Below are 15,768 nucleotides of genomic sequence, written 5' to 3'. Positions count from 1 at the left end.
CGGGGAAAGAGAGAGAGAGAGAGAGAGCCTGTCCCACATCTGTCTCTGCTTCCCTTCCTGGCTCTCCACTCTCCATTCTAGTTTCCACTCTTTTGGGGGCATTTTCACACATCACTCAGTGACAAACTCTGATTTCCCACTGCAAGGAAACTTGGCAGAAAGCCACAGCCGAACCTGGCTTCTAGATTGAGTGTGTGTCCGTGTTTGCAAACACTTGTTGCTTACACTCTGATGTTAAGCAAGCAGGGACAGTGGCCCGGTGAGTAACTGTCTATGGTGTAGTGGCTGAGGTGTCAGACTGGGAGTCGGGAGATCCGGGTTCTAGTCCCTACTCGGCCATGGAGGCTCACTGGTTGACTTTGGGCCAGTCACAGACTCTCAGCCCAACCCACCTCACAGGGTTGTTGTTGTGAGGATAAAATGGAGAGGAGGAGGAGGATTATATACGCTGCCTTGGGTTCCTTGGAGGAAAAATGGTGGGATATAAATGGAATAATAAATAAATTATGGAGCTGAAGATTCTGCGTTTTGATTCCTCGCTGGCCAGGTTGCATTTTGGAGCTGTCTCGGCATGGCGCGTGGTTTGCATTCAAAAGGCCCTCAGGTTCAGTCTTCAGCATCTCTTGTTGCAAGGGTGTTGCCTGAGCAGTGCTGTAAAAGTCCCCGAGACTTTGGGGGAACAGCTGCCAGTCCAAATGCATCATCTTGCACTAGAAGGGACTAATGATCTGTCCCGGTGCAAAGTAGCTTCATATGCTCATTTAGGTTAGGGGTATGCTCCGCTCCGTTACGGATCCCCGGATCCGAAGCGGTTCGGGGGCCCTGTGCACAGCCCTAATTTAGGTATTGCATGTTTAAAAAACAAACCAATCGCAACCGATGATGTAGGAATTGACCCTTAAGCTTCTCTTAGGTTACAGCAATCAAGTCGTTACTTTGATTGCTGTAAATAGCCTGCTACAGATGCTTACTTTAAATAGCCTTCCCCAGCCTGGCACCCTCTGGCTGTGTTGGACTGCAACTCCCATCATCCCAAGCCAACTGGCTTGGGATGATGGGAGTTGTAGTCCAACACAGCCAGAGGGTGCCAGGCTGGGGAAAGCTGCTCTTAGCTATGCTGTCTCATTATTATTATTATTATTATTATTATTATTATTATTATGCCCTTGCCTCAAATGGGGAGTACAGCATGAAGATGGCCCCATCCATTTGGCCTCGCCCTCCAGTTAGCAAGGAGCAAACAAAGATCACGGCCCTGCTTAGAGCAGGCACTCTCCCAACAGCCCTGCATGGTGCAAACGAAGAACGAATTAATAAGAAACGGCCGTGTGCATCAATTACTGGAAGGTTGTCGGTCACACATTTTCTGCAAGCAGGGCGTTTTCCCCCTCTTTCAAGCGTGCGTATTAAATTTGTGCCGTTAACGGCTTAAAGCAGCCTTCCACAACTTGGGCCTAATCTACGCCTAGCAAGTTATAGCGGTATGAAAGTGGTATATAAAAGGAAGGAGCCACACCAATAGCGGTATGAAAGTGGTATATGGGTGTGTCAGTGGACCCCAACAGTTGTCAGTGCACTTCAAAACAGCTATAAAGCAGTGGCGTGGCTTCTGCCTCATATATACCACTTTCGTAGTGCAATATCCTGCTTGGTGTAGAGTAGGCCTTGGTGCCCTCCAGTTGTTTTGGACTTCAACACCCATGAGCCCCAGCGAGCATGGGCAATAGTGAGGGAGGATGGCATTGTAGTCCAAAACATCTGTAGAGCGCCAGGAATGGTGAAGGAAACCAATCCTGTTGCAACCTCTTATAGCAGCAGCAAGGGTCATTCAAACGATACAGCTTCTTTGCACCCAGAGGGTCTTTTCTTCTGTGGCACCCCGGCTGTGGAATGAGCTCCCCAGAGAGGTTGGCTGGCACCTACATTATGCTCCTTCTGACGACAGGTTATTTTCCCAGCATTTTAACATTTTACAATCCTAGTCTTTTAACTTGCCGTTTTAAATCTACTTTAAATCTCTGCATCGCTGCTCGGTTTTGCCGTGGTTGTACTTTTATACTGTGGTTTTATATTGCAGTTTAAATTTTATACTTAGGTTGTACTTTATGGTTTTAATTTTTGTGAACTGCCCAGAAAGCTTCAGCTGTTGGGCTCTGTGGAAATGCAGTAAATAAAATAAATAAAAATAAATAACTCAAACAACCCCGCAAATCTTACACAGTTGTGGGATATTGGCATGGGGTCTTGTAGTGCAGAATTCTAGCCACCGTTGACCTCCCAACGGCCTGACCATATCTGTATTGGTCATATTGTGTGCTATGCGAGCGAACTTCAAAGGTGTGTATGTTCCCCGTGTTTTATTTAATAGTTTGAGTCAGGTGCTTCTCTTTCCACGGCAGAGTGAAATGCCAGCATTCTTCACCTCGGGTGACCCACGGTTTTTTCCTTTTGAGCGTTGCCAGTTTTAATCCAAAGCTTCTGCATCAAAGGCCGTGTTTCGTCTCTCGCCCCACCTCTCCTTTAAAAGCGCTGGGAACCTGAGCTGTATTGAGTTGGGCAGACCTTCTTCCTTAGTATGAGCCTTTAGGGTCCATTACCAAAGGAAATGCCAAAGCCTTCCTCCCCGGTCTCCTTACCAACATAGATAGTGAAGCTTCCAACCACAGATGTAATATTAGTACAGCCTGGTACGGATGTGTTTTTAAGAATCTCTTAACTTCGATTAAGAGATTAGAAGCAGAACCCCTTGGCCTTCAAAGCAAATTTCCTCCCTCCTTCCAGTACAGTGGTTAAGGCAGACAGCTTCAGGTGGTAGGTAGGGTAGTAGGTAAGTTTTAAGGAGACGCCTGAACATTAGAACTGTTGGGAAAGGGTTCCAGAGAGTGGGTTCTCCAGCACTTTAATGTTCACTGGAGGTGAACCTCAGGAGCAAATGGCATCCTCAGAAGTGCTCCCTCTGATGATGGTAGAGATCAGACAGGGGCATAAAGGTTGAGGTGGTCCCAACATCCGTTACCTACTTTCCCATGGCTCACAATTTATGACGATAACTGCACCTTCTTCATACCAGAGAGACAATGTGGTGTATTGGTTAGAGTGTTGGACTGGGAGTCGGGAGATCTGGGTTCTAGTCCCCATTTGGCCATAGAAGCTCACTGGCTGATTTTAGACCAGTCACAAACTCTCAGTCCAACTACCTCGCTGGGTTGTTGTTGTGAGGATAAAATGGAGAGGAGGAGGATTATGTACACCGCCTTGAGTTCCTTGGAGGAAAAAAGGTGGAATATAAATGAATAATAATAATAATACCACCAGCAAAACCATTCAGAAATAAGAGGCAGATCGGCAGGCATGCAGATCCAGAGATATATGGGGTGCTATTATATGATGTATTTGTAGAACCATAACATTTGGTGGCTGGTCCAATTTTATTCTGTGATCTTGCAAAACATGAAATAACAGGAATGTAAGATTAATTGCAAAACCCATTACAAAGGCGTTTCCCAGAGAGAAATCCACAAGATTATAAATCTCTTGCTAATACTATAATGAACACTAATAGGTGTCCTATTGACATGAGTATCTTGAAAAATATTGGGTTTGACCACTGAGTTCAACCATAAATGTCAGTAAAACTGCCAGGGGAAATGTATTGCTAGGTTTTGTTTGTTCCCCCTTTCTGCTCCACAATAGCACATTGTGCATTTAATGAGAATCGTTGTTTCTGATTTCTTGACGTCTTGGAATATATGCGAATAATAGGCACTACCGGTTCTTCTTCCCAGAATGTATAACCAAGTCAAGGACATTGGGTGTCTGTATAGAATTTCTCCATAGTATTAGGGAGAAGGTGGTTATTATTATTATTCCTTTTTGGTTGCTAAAGCCACTGAATTGACAATTTGAAAGGGGGAATGTGATGTTCTGATTCCTTCTGTCTCTACAATTCTGCAAATAATACATGTTGGAAAATTCCCAGGCGCCTGGCTGCTTCGGCACCTGAAAATTGTAGCACACTCAATGACTGTTGGCTAAGTATTGTTGATCTGTGTCAGTTCAGCAAGGGAAGTAAAATAATTCTTTAACTTCCAGTTGGATCCAATCAAGATTGAATGGATCCCTTATTTCTAAAAGGGAGGGTTTCAAAGCCCTGCCAGTGGTGTACATTTTTGTTGGAAGTTGCCTTCATACTGTCACATGATACAACAGCTTCACACACACACAGAGCACTGTTTTCTTGTGTTCCGTGTGGCGGTGTAACATTTATTCTGGCGTGAGCTGTAGCGGGCATTGTCCACTTCATCAAATGTATCTGATGGCAGTGCCTACAAAAGCTTATGAAACCCAAAAGCTAAAGGAGGAAAGCATTCAGGTCAGGTGAAAAGAAGGGAGAAACAGGTTCTCAGGATACAAAGGATTTATTGATACAAAGCCCAACACATTTCAGCCTGTGTCTTTTCAAGAGGCCTTCTTCGGAGGGTTGTAAGACGAAATCTGCAGATTTTCCTCAAACACTGGGCTGCGTTGCCAACAAGTATCAGATGATGCAGCCCAGTGTTAGAAGAAAATCTACAGACTACTTCTTACAAACCCCTGAAGAAGGCCTTTTGAAAAGACACAGTTGGAAACGCATTGGGCTTTGAATCAATAAATCCTTTGCATCCTGAGAACCTGTTTCTCCCTTCTTTTCACGTTACAAAAGCTTATGCCACAACAAATTTACTACTTTTTAAGGTGTGCCACAAGGCTCATGGTTGTTTTTGCTGCAAGAGACTTAACATGGCTACCCCTCTGGAAATTGATGCAATCCGTCTAGGCCAGTATTGTCAACACTGACTGGCAGCAATATCTCTCCAGCGTTTCAGGCAGGAGTCTTTTCCAGCTCTACCTGGAGATGCCAAGGATTGAACCTGCCACCTTATGCTTGCAAGGAAGGGGGGCTCTACCTGTGGACACATCCATAGACAGAATGTCTTTCCAGTTTTCTGTGTGACTGATTCTCCCCATATAAGTGGCTGCTTACAGACCTGTTTGCTGGTGTGTTTAGTTTCAAGTAGAAAGGTTTACTGGAAACAAGCTGATTCTTGTATGTCTGGGGTTTGGGGAAGTATGGCAAATTCTCCCCCATCTGCTGTTTTGATCTGCCACGGAAGCCCTTCTTGGAAGGATCCAACTTCCTGACTGTTAGAGCATTACGGCAGTGGAACCAATGAGCTAGGGAGGTTGTGGACTCTCCCACACTAGAGGCCTTCAAGATGCAGCTGGACAAGCATGTGTCAGGGATGCTTTAGGGTGGATTCCTGCATTGAGCAGCTGGCAGGATTCGATGGCCTTATAGGCCCCTTCCAACTCTACTATTCTATGGCCTTAGCTAGACCTAAGGATTATCCCAGGCAAATGGAGGGGTTGCCCCTGCCTGCTCCCAGGATCCCTGTGTGTCATTTGGAGGTACAGGATGATCCTGGGACAACAAAGGTCCACATAGTTAAAGCAATGGTATTCCCCGTAGTAACCTATGGCTGCGAGAGCTGGACCATAAGGAAGGCTGAGCGAAGGAAGATAGATGCTTTTGAACTGTGGTGTTGGAGGAAAATTCTGAGAGTGCCTTGGACTGCAAGAAGATCAAACCAGTCCATACTCCAGGAAGTAAAGCCAGACTGTTCACTTGAGGGAATGGTATTAAAGGCAAAACTGAAGTACATAATGAGAAGACAGGATGCCCTGGAGAAGATGCTGATGCTAGGGAAAGTGGAAGGCAAAAGGAAGAGGGGCCGACCAAGGGCAAGATGGATGGATGATATTCTGGAGGTGACGGACTGGACCTTGGGGGAGCTAGGGGTGGCGACGGCTGACAGAAAGCTCTGGCGTGGGCTGGTCCATGAAGTCACGAAGAGCTGGAAGCGACTGAACGAATAAACACACAGCCATGGCCTATGATTCTATCCATGGGTTGGGTCCTTTGCAGCAGTTCCTCTGTTCTGTGCACACTGGTTTGGAAGCCCATTCCACATTGGTGCTGACCCTGCAAGCATTCAGGAAGGCCTGTAATAAGGGCCTTCCTGTTTCGTCAAGCTTTCATAACAGCGCCCTAATTATTCGCTCCTTCTGCTGTCTTGGCTCTGTTTTAATGATGTGGTCTGTAATTTAGTTAGATATTATTGCACAATGAATTATATAATATGCATGTTGCGCACACACGTACACGTAAAATGTCCGCCGTCATGATATGGGGAAAGGGGCAAAGACAAGGCTTATGTAGTGCATGGATCCCGAGAGGGATGCAATAAATCTGCGTGCTTCACATAAGCATCCTTTAACCCTCCTTCCCCCCTTTCAATGGAGAGTTAGCATTGAAGTAGGTTTTGCACCACATTGCTGCAGGGTCCCCAGTTTGAGCACTTTATTTTCTCCCATGTAATGGGGGAGGGAGCATAACTCAGTAATAGAGGCCCTGCTTTGCATGTAGAAGGTCGCAGGTTCAATTCCCAGCATCTCCAGGTCATGCTAGGGAAAGCCACTACCTGATAACCTAGAAAGCGGCTCCCGGTCAATGTAGACAATTGTGGATCAGCGCAGTATTCCTCTGTGCGCCAGTTGCTGGGGAACATGGGTGGGAGGGTGCTGTTGCACCAGGTCCTGCCTTGTTGGTCCCTGGCAGATGGCTGGTTGGCCCCTGTGTGAACAGAATGCTGAACTAGATGGACCCTTGGTCTGATCCAGCAGAGCTCTTCTTATGTTCTTTTGGATAGATGAGTAAAAAATAGCCAAAGGCAAGGGTGGAACCAAGTAATCTTCAACAATAATATTAGTAAAAGTTTTATTAAACTGCCAGGTGCCTACACGTTTCGAACCCGGTTGCGTTCTTCCTCAGGGCTTTATCTAAAAAACAAAGAAGTCCTTTGCATCATAATATTTGCAATTAGAGGCATTTTACAAGTAACTGTACCTTATCTAGTTAGAAAAACTTTAAAACAATATGTATAACAAGACATACAAATTGCAATCAAAAAAGGTGTAATACATCATCATTCAGCTAATTGGAGTATCTATGCAAAATATAACAACCAGGAACAAATCATCTATGTTACTTTCTACTGTTAGTTTTACCCTACCCTGTGCCTGCTTACCCTACCCTGTACCTGTTTGCATTCTCTTCCCCTCCTTATTGTTTTACTATGATTTTATTAGATTGTAAGCCTATGCGGCAGGGTCTTGCTATTTACTGTTTTACTCTGTACAGCACCATGTACACTGATGGTGCTATATAAATAAATAATAATAATAATAACAAACAACAGTATTTACTTGCAACGTTTGTGCAGTTGTCTGCAGAAGCTGCTAGGCTAGCACGATACAGGAAGAAGTGAGATATATAGGGAAAAGAGACCTTGACAACTAGTTGGAAACAGCTGTTTCTTATAACAATGCATTTGAAACGCGTAGGCACCTGGCACTTTAATAAAACTTTTACTAATATTATTGTTGAAGATTACTTGGTTCCACCCTTGCCTTTGGCTATTTTTTACTCCCCTACAGGGTTTTCCTTGCTTTCACAACTTTTGGATAGATGGACAAATAGTCTGACTTAGTATAAGGCAGCTTCCTAGGTTTCTTGCTATTCTGCCCCTGACTCGAAGTCAGGCACTCTGCAAGAAAGTCATGTTGTTATTATTTTTATTATTATTATCAATATTTATTTATATAGCACCATCAATGTTCATGGTGCTGAACAGAATAAAACAAAACAAGACAACCTACCATATGGCTTACATTCTAAAAACACAGTAACAAACAGGACAGGGAGGGGGAAAGCCAGCCGGGGTGAGGGACCTTAAAATTAAAATATAGACTGGTATCATCACTCTACGGTTGATAAGCTTTTGAGAAAAGAAACGTTTCCAAGTGAGATTTAAAAACTGAAATCGACATCGCGATTTCTCCATGCACTGGAGAAATTCCAGGCATAGAACGGGCGAAGACGAGTGAGAGAGGTGGAAACTCATGGGCAGGTAAGAGACATAGTGTTATGGGAGCAAAGGGCAGTATAGTGGAATTAGGGATGAGAGGTAGGAAGGAAAATTTAAATGCTTAGGGCCTTTTCTCTCTAGACTACAGGGTGGGCAGACTTCAAGTTGGGGCACCTATTATTATTATTATCATCATCATCATCATCATCATCATCTCTTTCTCGCACATGCCGGTTTTTCTAGACGGTCGTGATGGGCTTTGCCAAGTCATGCTGGCTTTGACGGATTCAGGAATTTCCTGACAACTGAGCATGTTTTAAGTATGACTGCTTTCTGGCTGTTGGTGTAGATATATTTTGGTAGGCCCAGTTTCTGAAGGTTTTCTGTATAGTTTTTTGATGTGATACCAGTGACTGATGTGACTAACGGAATAATTGTGATCTTTTCCTGTTGCCATAGTTCTTTGACTTCTATGGCCAGTGGTGTATATTTTTTCTCTTTTCTTCTTATTATTATTCCAAAGACCAGCAACTGAAGTTCGTTTAAAACAGTGGCTGTGGGAGTAGGAGCGGAAAATAACTCTTGGAATTAGGAACATAGGTGTCTCTGAATACATGCTCAGGCCAAGAGTTTTATTTGCAGTCTCAGAAGTGAGCTCAGTCCTTGTTACTCAAAAGAATCAACTCTTGAGTCTTCACCCTAAGCTTTCTTTTACTTTCTAAATGTGATGGGGGCGGGGGCGTCTTCTGTTCATATTGTTAAACAATTGGAAATCACAAACTATTGCTGATCTGCTGCAAATTACCCAGAGATCTAGTAGCAAATTTCTACCTAACCTGCTCTAGACATAAGGGCCGAAGTCTATGGCATAGTATGGAAAAAGCTGCTATAGATCTGCCCTTAACTCAGAATTTCTCCAAGTAAGTTCAGATCCTTTCGCCACTTCTGCTTGATTTAGTTGTTGTGGCTTCTCTTAACTAATGTTGGAATTTTTCTGAAACCTGGCCTGGAATGGTAGAGAACAAGGAAGGACCAGCGTAGACTGTGACTGATGTGGGTCAAGATTACATAGTTCTAGGTAGGGGACCAGATAAGTGGAGGTAAGGTCTTGAACTGTGGGACAGCTTGCTAGAAGTGCTGCAAGGTCACCACTGTGGAGTGGCCGGAGAGTGTTGGTGCATCTACTAACACAGCAGGGACTAAGTGAACCAACCACCCAGAAAGCTTTCGCTATTGGTCAGTTTAAAACATGTAAGAAATTAGTGGTGCAAAGAGCGAGTAAATTTTCTCTTGGTTTTTATGAAGCTTTTGATGTTGGCCTGTCTCCTCAGTCCATTGAGGCACAGATTGAAGGATGAGTTGCATCCCCACTTGCAAGTTTGGCTACCTGCTTTCTCCAGTCAACCAAACGCACCACTCAATGTTGCCAAAACTGTGGATTGGAGCATTTGAGTTGGGTCACGTTGTACTCCTTAGAAATTGTGAAGGGCTAAGGGGGCAGCTAAAGAAAGTAGCTAGCCAATATAGCTTGGCAGATGTGGAACTTGGCAACCAAAGTACATGGAGGAAATGGGCCCGGAACGTTTTCGGTTTGTTTGCGTTGGCGCAAGCAAGCTTGTCGGAAGAACGGAGGATTTGGGATTGGAAAAGTTCAATTCATTGCCTGGCATATTGGAATGCCACTACTAATGCAAAAAGTTAGGGCTACATGAGTAAGCAGAGGATAAGGGATCTGGAAGCTTAACTTCAGATATTGGAAAAAAAATTGGGACTTGTGTTGGACGTTAAGTTCCACCTTGGCCTTCGATTTTAAGCTCGCTGTCCGCTTCCTCATAATGACTTTCCACCTCACCGAATTTATGAGTCATTGTAGTTGTAGGATTTTTCTCTGTCTAAACATACATAGGATTGTGCCCTGAAATGCCTTAAAACAATAAACATAATTATGTAATGAAGTCTTCAGTCGTAGTTCATTAAACCAACAGCTTAAATCTCAGCGGCCTGGCAAACTGGAAAGGAAGCACCCTTCTGAAAGGGGCAATGTCATGAACGTGGTCAGTTTCCTTGGGGAGGGAATTCCACAAACTGGAGGGGCCCCACTGAACTGGGGTATGAAATGACAGCTGCATGAAGTGACATTTTTCTACCTCTCTCAAAATACTAGAACCCAATGGGGTCATCCCATGAAGCTGATTGGTGGGAGATCCAGGACGAATAAAAGGAAGTACTTCTTCACACAGAGCATAGTTAAATTATGGAACTCCCTACCACAAGATGTAGTGATGGACACTCATTTGGATGGCTTTAAAAGGCGGTTGGATAAATTCCTAGAGGGCTATCAATGTCTACTAGCCCTGATGGTTTTGTGCTATCTCCAGTATTCGAGGCAGTAAGCCTGTCTGCACCAGTTGCTGGGGAACATGGGTGGGAGGGTGCTGTTGCACCATGTCCTACTTGTTCATCCCTGGCCGATGGCTGGATGGCCACTGTGTGAACAGAGTGCTGGACTAGATGGACCCTTGGTCTGATCCAGTATGGGACTTCTTATGTTCTTATGCTGTTTGTGTCAATCAGGGAGAATCTCTGAGCCTTTCTCAAGTCCAAATGGGTTGGACTGCAACCCCCATCATTCCAAACCAATGGCCGTGCTAACTGAAAATCATAGCAGTTGCCGTCCAACACATCTAGAGGGCATCAGGCTGGGAGAGTTTGGATTAAGTGGATCCCCCCCCCCCAAGGGTGTGTGTCTTTTTTATCCATGGCCTAATCACAGTTAAGACATTACTGAGCAAAAAGAAAACTTCAATAACCCTAAAGGGACTTTTATGGTTGTTAAGGCTCCAGAGATGTCAAATGAGAAGGACCTCTGGTGCCTTGGATGAGACCTTGAAGAACTGTTACCCGTCAGAGGAGGAAGTAGTGAGCTCAGTGGACCAACGGCATGGCCCTGTATAAAACAGATTCCTGTGTTCATGTGGCCTGTTCATGGCAGGGCACGGGTGGGGGAAGACCGCCATGTGCTATTACGGCGTTTGTGGGCAGGGGGAAGAAAGCCACTATTGATTTGTTTTTGTTAAATTTGTATCCCACATTTCCACAAAGCAGCGTTCCAGGCGGCTACCGGCAGTAAAAAAGCAAAGAGGGGAATACTGTGCAGAAGTGGCCGGCGTGTGGGAAACGCAATTTGTACGCCTACGTTTGTGTGAGTCTCTGTGCCTCGGCTCTCAACAGAAATAAGAGCGTGATCTGTTTTATGCAGCAGTTGTGGAGATGAAGGACTTGAAAGAACCCAAAGAAAAGCAACAGCGGTGATTCGGAATCGGGGTTATGTGACGTAGGAGGAAAGGCTTGAAAGAACTGGGTGTCTCAAGTGTGAAGAAAATGCATTGAGGGTTCTTGAGGGTAAAAACCTTCAAATACACCAAGAGTTGCCTGAAGGAAGGTGCACCAGAGTTGTTCTTTTGTCTCGTGTGAGCTTAGAAAAGGCTATGGTAAAGATGTAATGTGGCCATAGAATTATGCAATAGTAGAATTGGAAGGGGCCTATAAGGCCATCAAGTCCAACTCCCTGCTCAATGCAGGAATCCACCTTAAAGCATCCCTGACAGATGGCTGTCCAGCTGCCTCTTGAAGGCCTCCAGTGTGGAAGAGCCCATGACCTCCCTAGGGAATTGGTTCCATTGTCGTACTGCTCTAACAGTCAGGAAGTTTTTTCCTGATGTCCAGCCGGAATCTGGCTTCCTGGAGAAGAGAAGGCTGAGAGGAGACATGTTATCACTCTTCAAATACTTGAAAGGTTGTCACATAGAGGAGGCCCAGGATCTCTTCTCGATCATCCCAGAGTGCAGGACACGGAAGAATGGGCTCAAGTTACAGGAAGCCAGATTCCGGCTGGACATCAGGAAAAACTTCCTGACTGTTAGAGCAGTACGACAATGGAACCAGTTACCTAGGGAGGTTGTGGGCTCTCCCACAATAGAGGCCTTCAAGAGGCAGATGGACAACCACCTGTCAGGGATGCTGTAGGGTGGATTCCTGCATTGAGCAGGGGGTTGGACTCGATGGCCTTGTAGGCCCCTTCCAGCTCTGCTATTCTATGATTCTATGGAAGCCCGGCGTGGAGTATCTTGAGAGATGGGCTCATGGAGACTAATCCCTGGCTCATGCCTGTTTCTGTTTTCCACCCGGGGCTCCAGGCACGCACTCAATCTGTTTTCATTTGTTATGATCTGGATCAGGCTTCCTGCATTTGGCTGCCTCTGTTTAGAGCAAAATAAGTTCGCCAGTTGCCCTCTTTCTCAGCCAGGCCCCTCTCGGTGTCTCTCTTTTCCTCTTGCTGCTGCTTCAGGCCTTGGCCCTGTGCCATCGCGCTGGAGTATTCTTCCTTGCAAAGCTGCCAGTTTAAATGATTACATTACGATTCCCCGTAGAGTCTGCCTCCCCATTCTCTCTTCCACCCCCCTCCCACCCCCCTCCGCCTTTCCTTCTCTAAACTGGCACTTCAGATTGCTAATTGAAGGCAGACATCGCCGTTCGGAACAGGACGGGGGCGCCTCGCTTCGCCGTCTTCCCCCATGCTAGATCGTGTTCCTTTCTCTCCCCCCACCAATCCACCCCCAAATAAAAACGCTCACCATTTCGCTTTGGAAAAGGTGGCGGCCGCAGCAACCGTCCAGAGGCACCACTTAAGGTCAGTGACGGGAGCCTGTTTCAGCCGTGTCGAAAGAAGCGGGCAGAAACCCTCTGCCAGCCCAGATCGCGTTTCTCTGAAGGTGCACGAGCGTTCTCGTCGCCTTTGCCTTTTCTTTCTCTGTCTTCCCCCCTTCTTTTGCTCTCGGAACTTCCAGGAGATTTACTTGGCCGAGCCGAAAAGTTTTCAGGTTGGGAAAGTCTCTCTTTGAGGTTGGTGAAAAGTTGCAGCTGTTGGCTTAGGGCGGAGGGGGCGTCGAAGGGGATGTCCCAGCAAATAACATTGGTGTGGGGGGGGTCTCCCCTTTTTTTCCAGCTGGTGTGTGCTGGGGATAGCACAAGGAAGGAGGTGGCGCTCTGGCGGTTGAAGCCAAACTGCCTGGAAGTTGAGGAAAGGGAAGGACCGTGCATTCTCTCCTTCCTGAGCGAAACTTGTTAAAATGGCAAGGTCCCGCCAGGATTGGTCTTAATTCTTGCAACCTGGAGTTGTTGACGGGCCTGCAGGAAACAAATGTGTGGTCTGGGCTGTAGGAAGTCCCATTCAGAATCAGAGTTGCGTGGACATTTGTGTGTTTGTAGGGGGCGGACGTAGCTCAGTGGTAGAGCACCTGCTATGGATGCAGTAGGTCCCCGGTTCAATCCCCGGTGACTGCAGGTAAGGGCAAGAAAAATGCCCACCTGAAAGTCTAGGGAGTCATTTATTTACTTATTTGTTGTGTGTTTACATCGTCCTCAGCCAAAAAAGGCTCCCGGACAGGCATATAGTCAATCAGCAAAGAAGACAGTCCCTGCCCTCTGGCTTACAATCTAAAGAGCCAGTGTGGTGTAGTGGCTAAGGTGTTGGACTGGGAAATGGGAGGTCTGGGTTCTAGTCCCCGCTCAGCCATGGAAACCCACTGGGTGACTTTGGGCCAGTCACAGACTCTCAGCCCATCCTACCTCACAGGGTTGTTGTTGTGAGGATAGCATGGAGAGGAGGAGGATTATGTACGCCACCTTGGGTTCCTTGGAGGGAAACAGGTGGGATATAAATGTAATAAATAAATAAATAAATAAATAATATAGTCATTGTCAGTGTTCAGAGCTTTGCATATATGATCGTAGTAATCCTCACAGCTGCCTTGTAAAGTGGGCCACTGTTCCAGCCATATTGCAGATAGGAGACTGAGGCGGGGACATGCTTTAAGGCCACCTAAAGAGCTCTTGTCAAAGGAGCGGTTGTAACCAGCAGCTACCTGGATCACAGCGCAGTCTGTGCGAACTGTGCACCACCAATGCTCATTTGCGGATGGTAGTACGAACTGATGACACCCGTCTGCAAATAAACCATAGTATATAGACTGCAGTCACACACTACCGTAAAACCACAGTGGCTGGCTTCACACAACGCACTAACCCCACCCAGTGTGGGTTGTTATTGAACTGCGTGGGTTATTGTGTTGTCTGAACACAGCTCAGGGTTGCTCGTTAACCATGCTGTGTGGCTTAGTGACCACTCTGAACAACCCAACAACAAGCTACGGGTTCTCAAGGTGGCGTGTTCGAGAAAAATAAACCACACTGAATGGTTAACAAGCCACCCTGCAGAAAATGTCCTGCGTTCAGACAATACGATAACCCATGGTGGATTATCATGTTGTGTGAACCCAGTCGCTGTCTTGTCCAGAGGGTCTGTTCACACATTCCGTAAGTTCAAGTACAAGAAGGCAAAGGATTATTCTCAGCTGCTCCGGAGAACAGGACTAAACCAGATGGGCTTAACTTACAAGAGGGTCGATCACAGTTGTGCAGTAGGAGGAACACCTCTGACAGTAAGAATAGTTTGACAACGGAACTGGTTTCCTGGAAGGGTAGCCTTCCTTTTCTGAGGTCCTCAAGTAGAGGCTGGCCAGCCATCTGTTGGAGATTTCCTAGCTCTGGTTTTCCTGCATTGAGCCGAAGGAGAGATGGCCAACAAGCCCCCCTCCGACTCTGATGATCAAGCGTTGGGTTATCCAAGTGAGTGTGGGTGATCCGGCCAGTGATGAATGCAAACGGCCTTTGGAAAGGAGCATCTAACCACCACCACCCACCCCCGAACTGTTAGGAGACGTGATTGGTTCAGCCTTGTAAATAAGCCCCCAAAGTCTAGCCCGCAAGACGTTTGCTTAGCTTGGTGACAGAAGAGGCACAGAGGGCTGCATTCTGTCCTTCCTTCCTCTAGCAGCCCACTGGTTTCTGACTCCGGTGTGAGGACGAGCCGGAAGCCAGGCTGCTTCTCTCATGAGGTCTGGAGCTTCCTACGTTATCCTGCTCCCGCAGGAAGGAGCCGTGCTGCCAAAATAACCTAAGAACTTTGCCAGAAATGTGTGGAGAGCTTCCGGGGAGTGTATGTGTGTGAGAGAGAGAGTGGGGGGATCTCTTGCTTGGCTTCTGAAGGAGGTCTTGGCACTCCCTCACTTCACAGGAAGCAGTCGCTGGAATTAAATTTACAGTTGCCCTTAGCAACCATGTTCGCAGACCCCTGAAGACGACGCGCACGCTTCGATGTGCACCTCTTCCCATGTCGCTCCTCTGCATGCATCTTCCTGCATTTATTCATCCGCTACCGGTAGACGTCAACGTCCACTCCTATAAGGAGATTTATTCCAGGAATGGCATTTACTATTAAAAGGGGGGGGCTGCATTTGGGGAGGGTCCGGGTTCATGAGTAATCAAAGGTTTCCCTCCCCCCTTATTTTTCCCTCCTCTTCCTCCTCACTGTGAGAATTTCAGCCAGGTTACTATAAACATGTACTGAGTGCCAAACCCTTTAAAAAGAAAAAAGAAAAAGAAAGGAAAGGGGTGAGGGAAACAGAGGCAGTAAGAGGAGGAGAGAGAAAAAGGGAAGATTAATTCCGGAACGTGCATTTTGAATGACACGTCCGTCCTTTTTATAGCCAGGACCATTTCCTTTTGCTTCCAAATGTAGAAGCCCTTGACAGCGTCTCTCTCTCTCTCTCTCTCTCTGTCTCTCTCTGTCTCTCTCTGTCTGTCTTGCCCCTTCTGCCTCTGCATATTTCCTGCCTGGAGAGGCAGATGGCTGCAGCTCTTGGTGGCTTTTGTTCATTGAGGGAAAATGTCTGTGCGGATG

At 46.3% G+C, this 15,768-nt stretch overlaps 1 protein-coding gene across 2 annotated transcripts in view; it reads left to right on the top strand.

The window, feature by feature from the left end:
* PTP4A3 (protein tyrosine phosphatase 4A3) overlaps positions 1-15,768 on the top strand; it is a 114,083-nt gene that overhangs the window by 41,496 nt on the left and 56,819 nt on the right. The window contains exon 1 of one of the 2 annotated variants that reach the window (XM_063131188.1): positions 12,814-12,869. The exons of the other annotated variant lie outside the window; for it this stretch is intronic. The gene's annotated coding sequence lies outside the window, so the exon portion shown is untranslated. Of the gene's footprint in view, positions 1-12,813; positions 12,870-15,768 lie in introns of those variants that run through there. 2 annotated transcript variants of the gene reach the window in all.

Source organism: Elgaria multicarinata, chromosome 7, assembly GCF_023053635.1.
Source record: "Elgaria multicarinata webbii isolate HBS135686 ecotype San Diego chromosome 7, rElgMul1.1.pri, whole genome shotgun sequence".
In the NCBI taxonomy this organism is placed as follows: Eukaryota; Metazoa; Chordata; class Lepidosauria; order Squamata; family Anguidae; genus Elgaria; species Elgaria multicarinata.
Note: the sequence above shows the minus strand (reverse complement) of the source record. Positions and strands in the feature narration are given on the sequence as shown.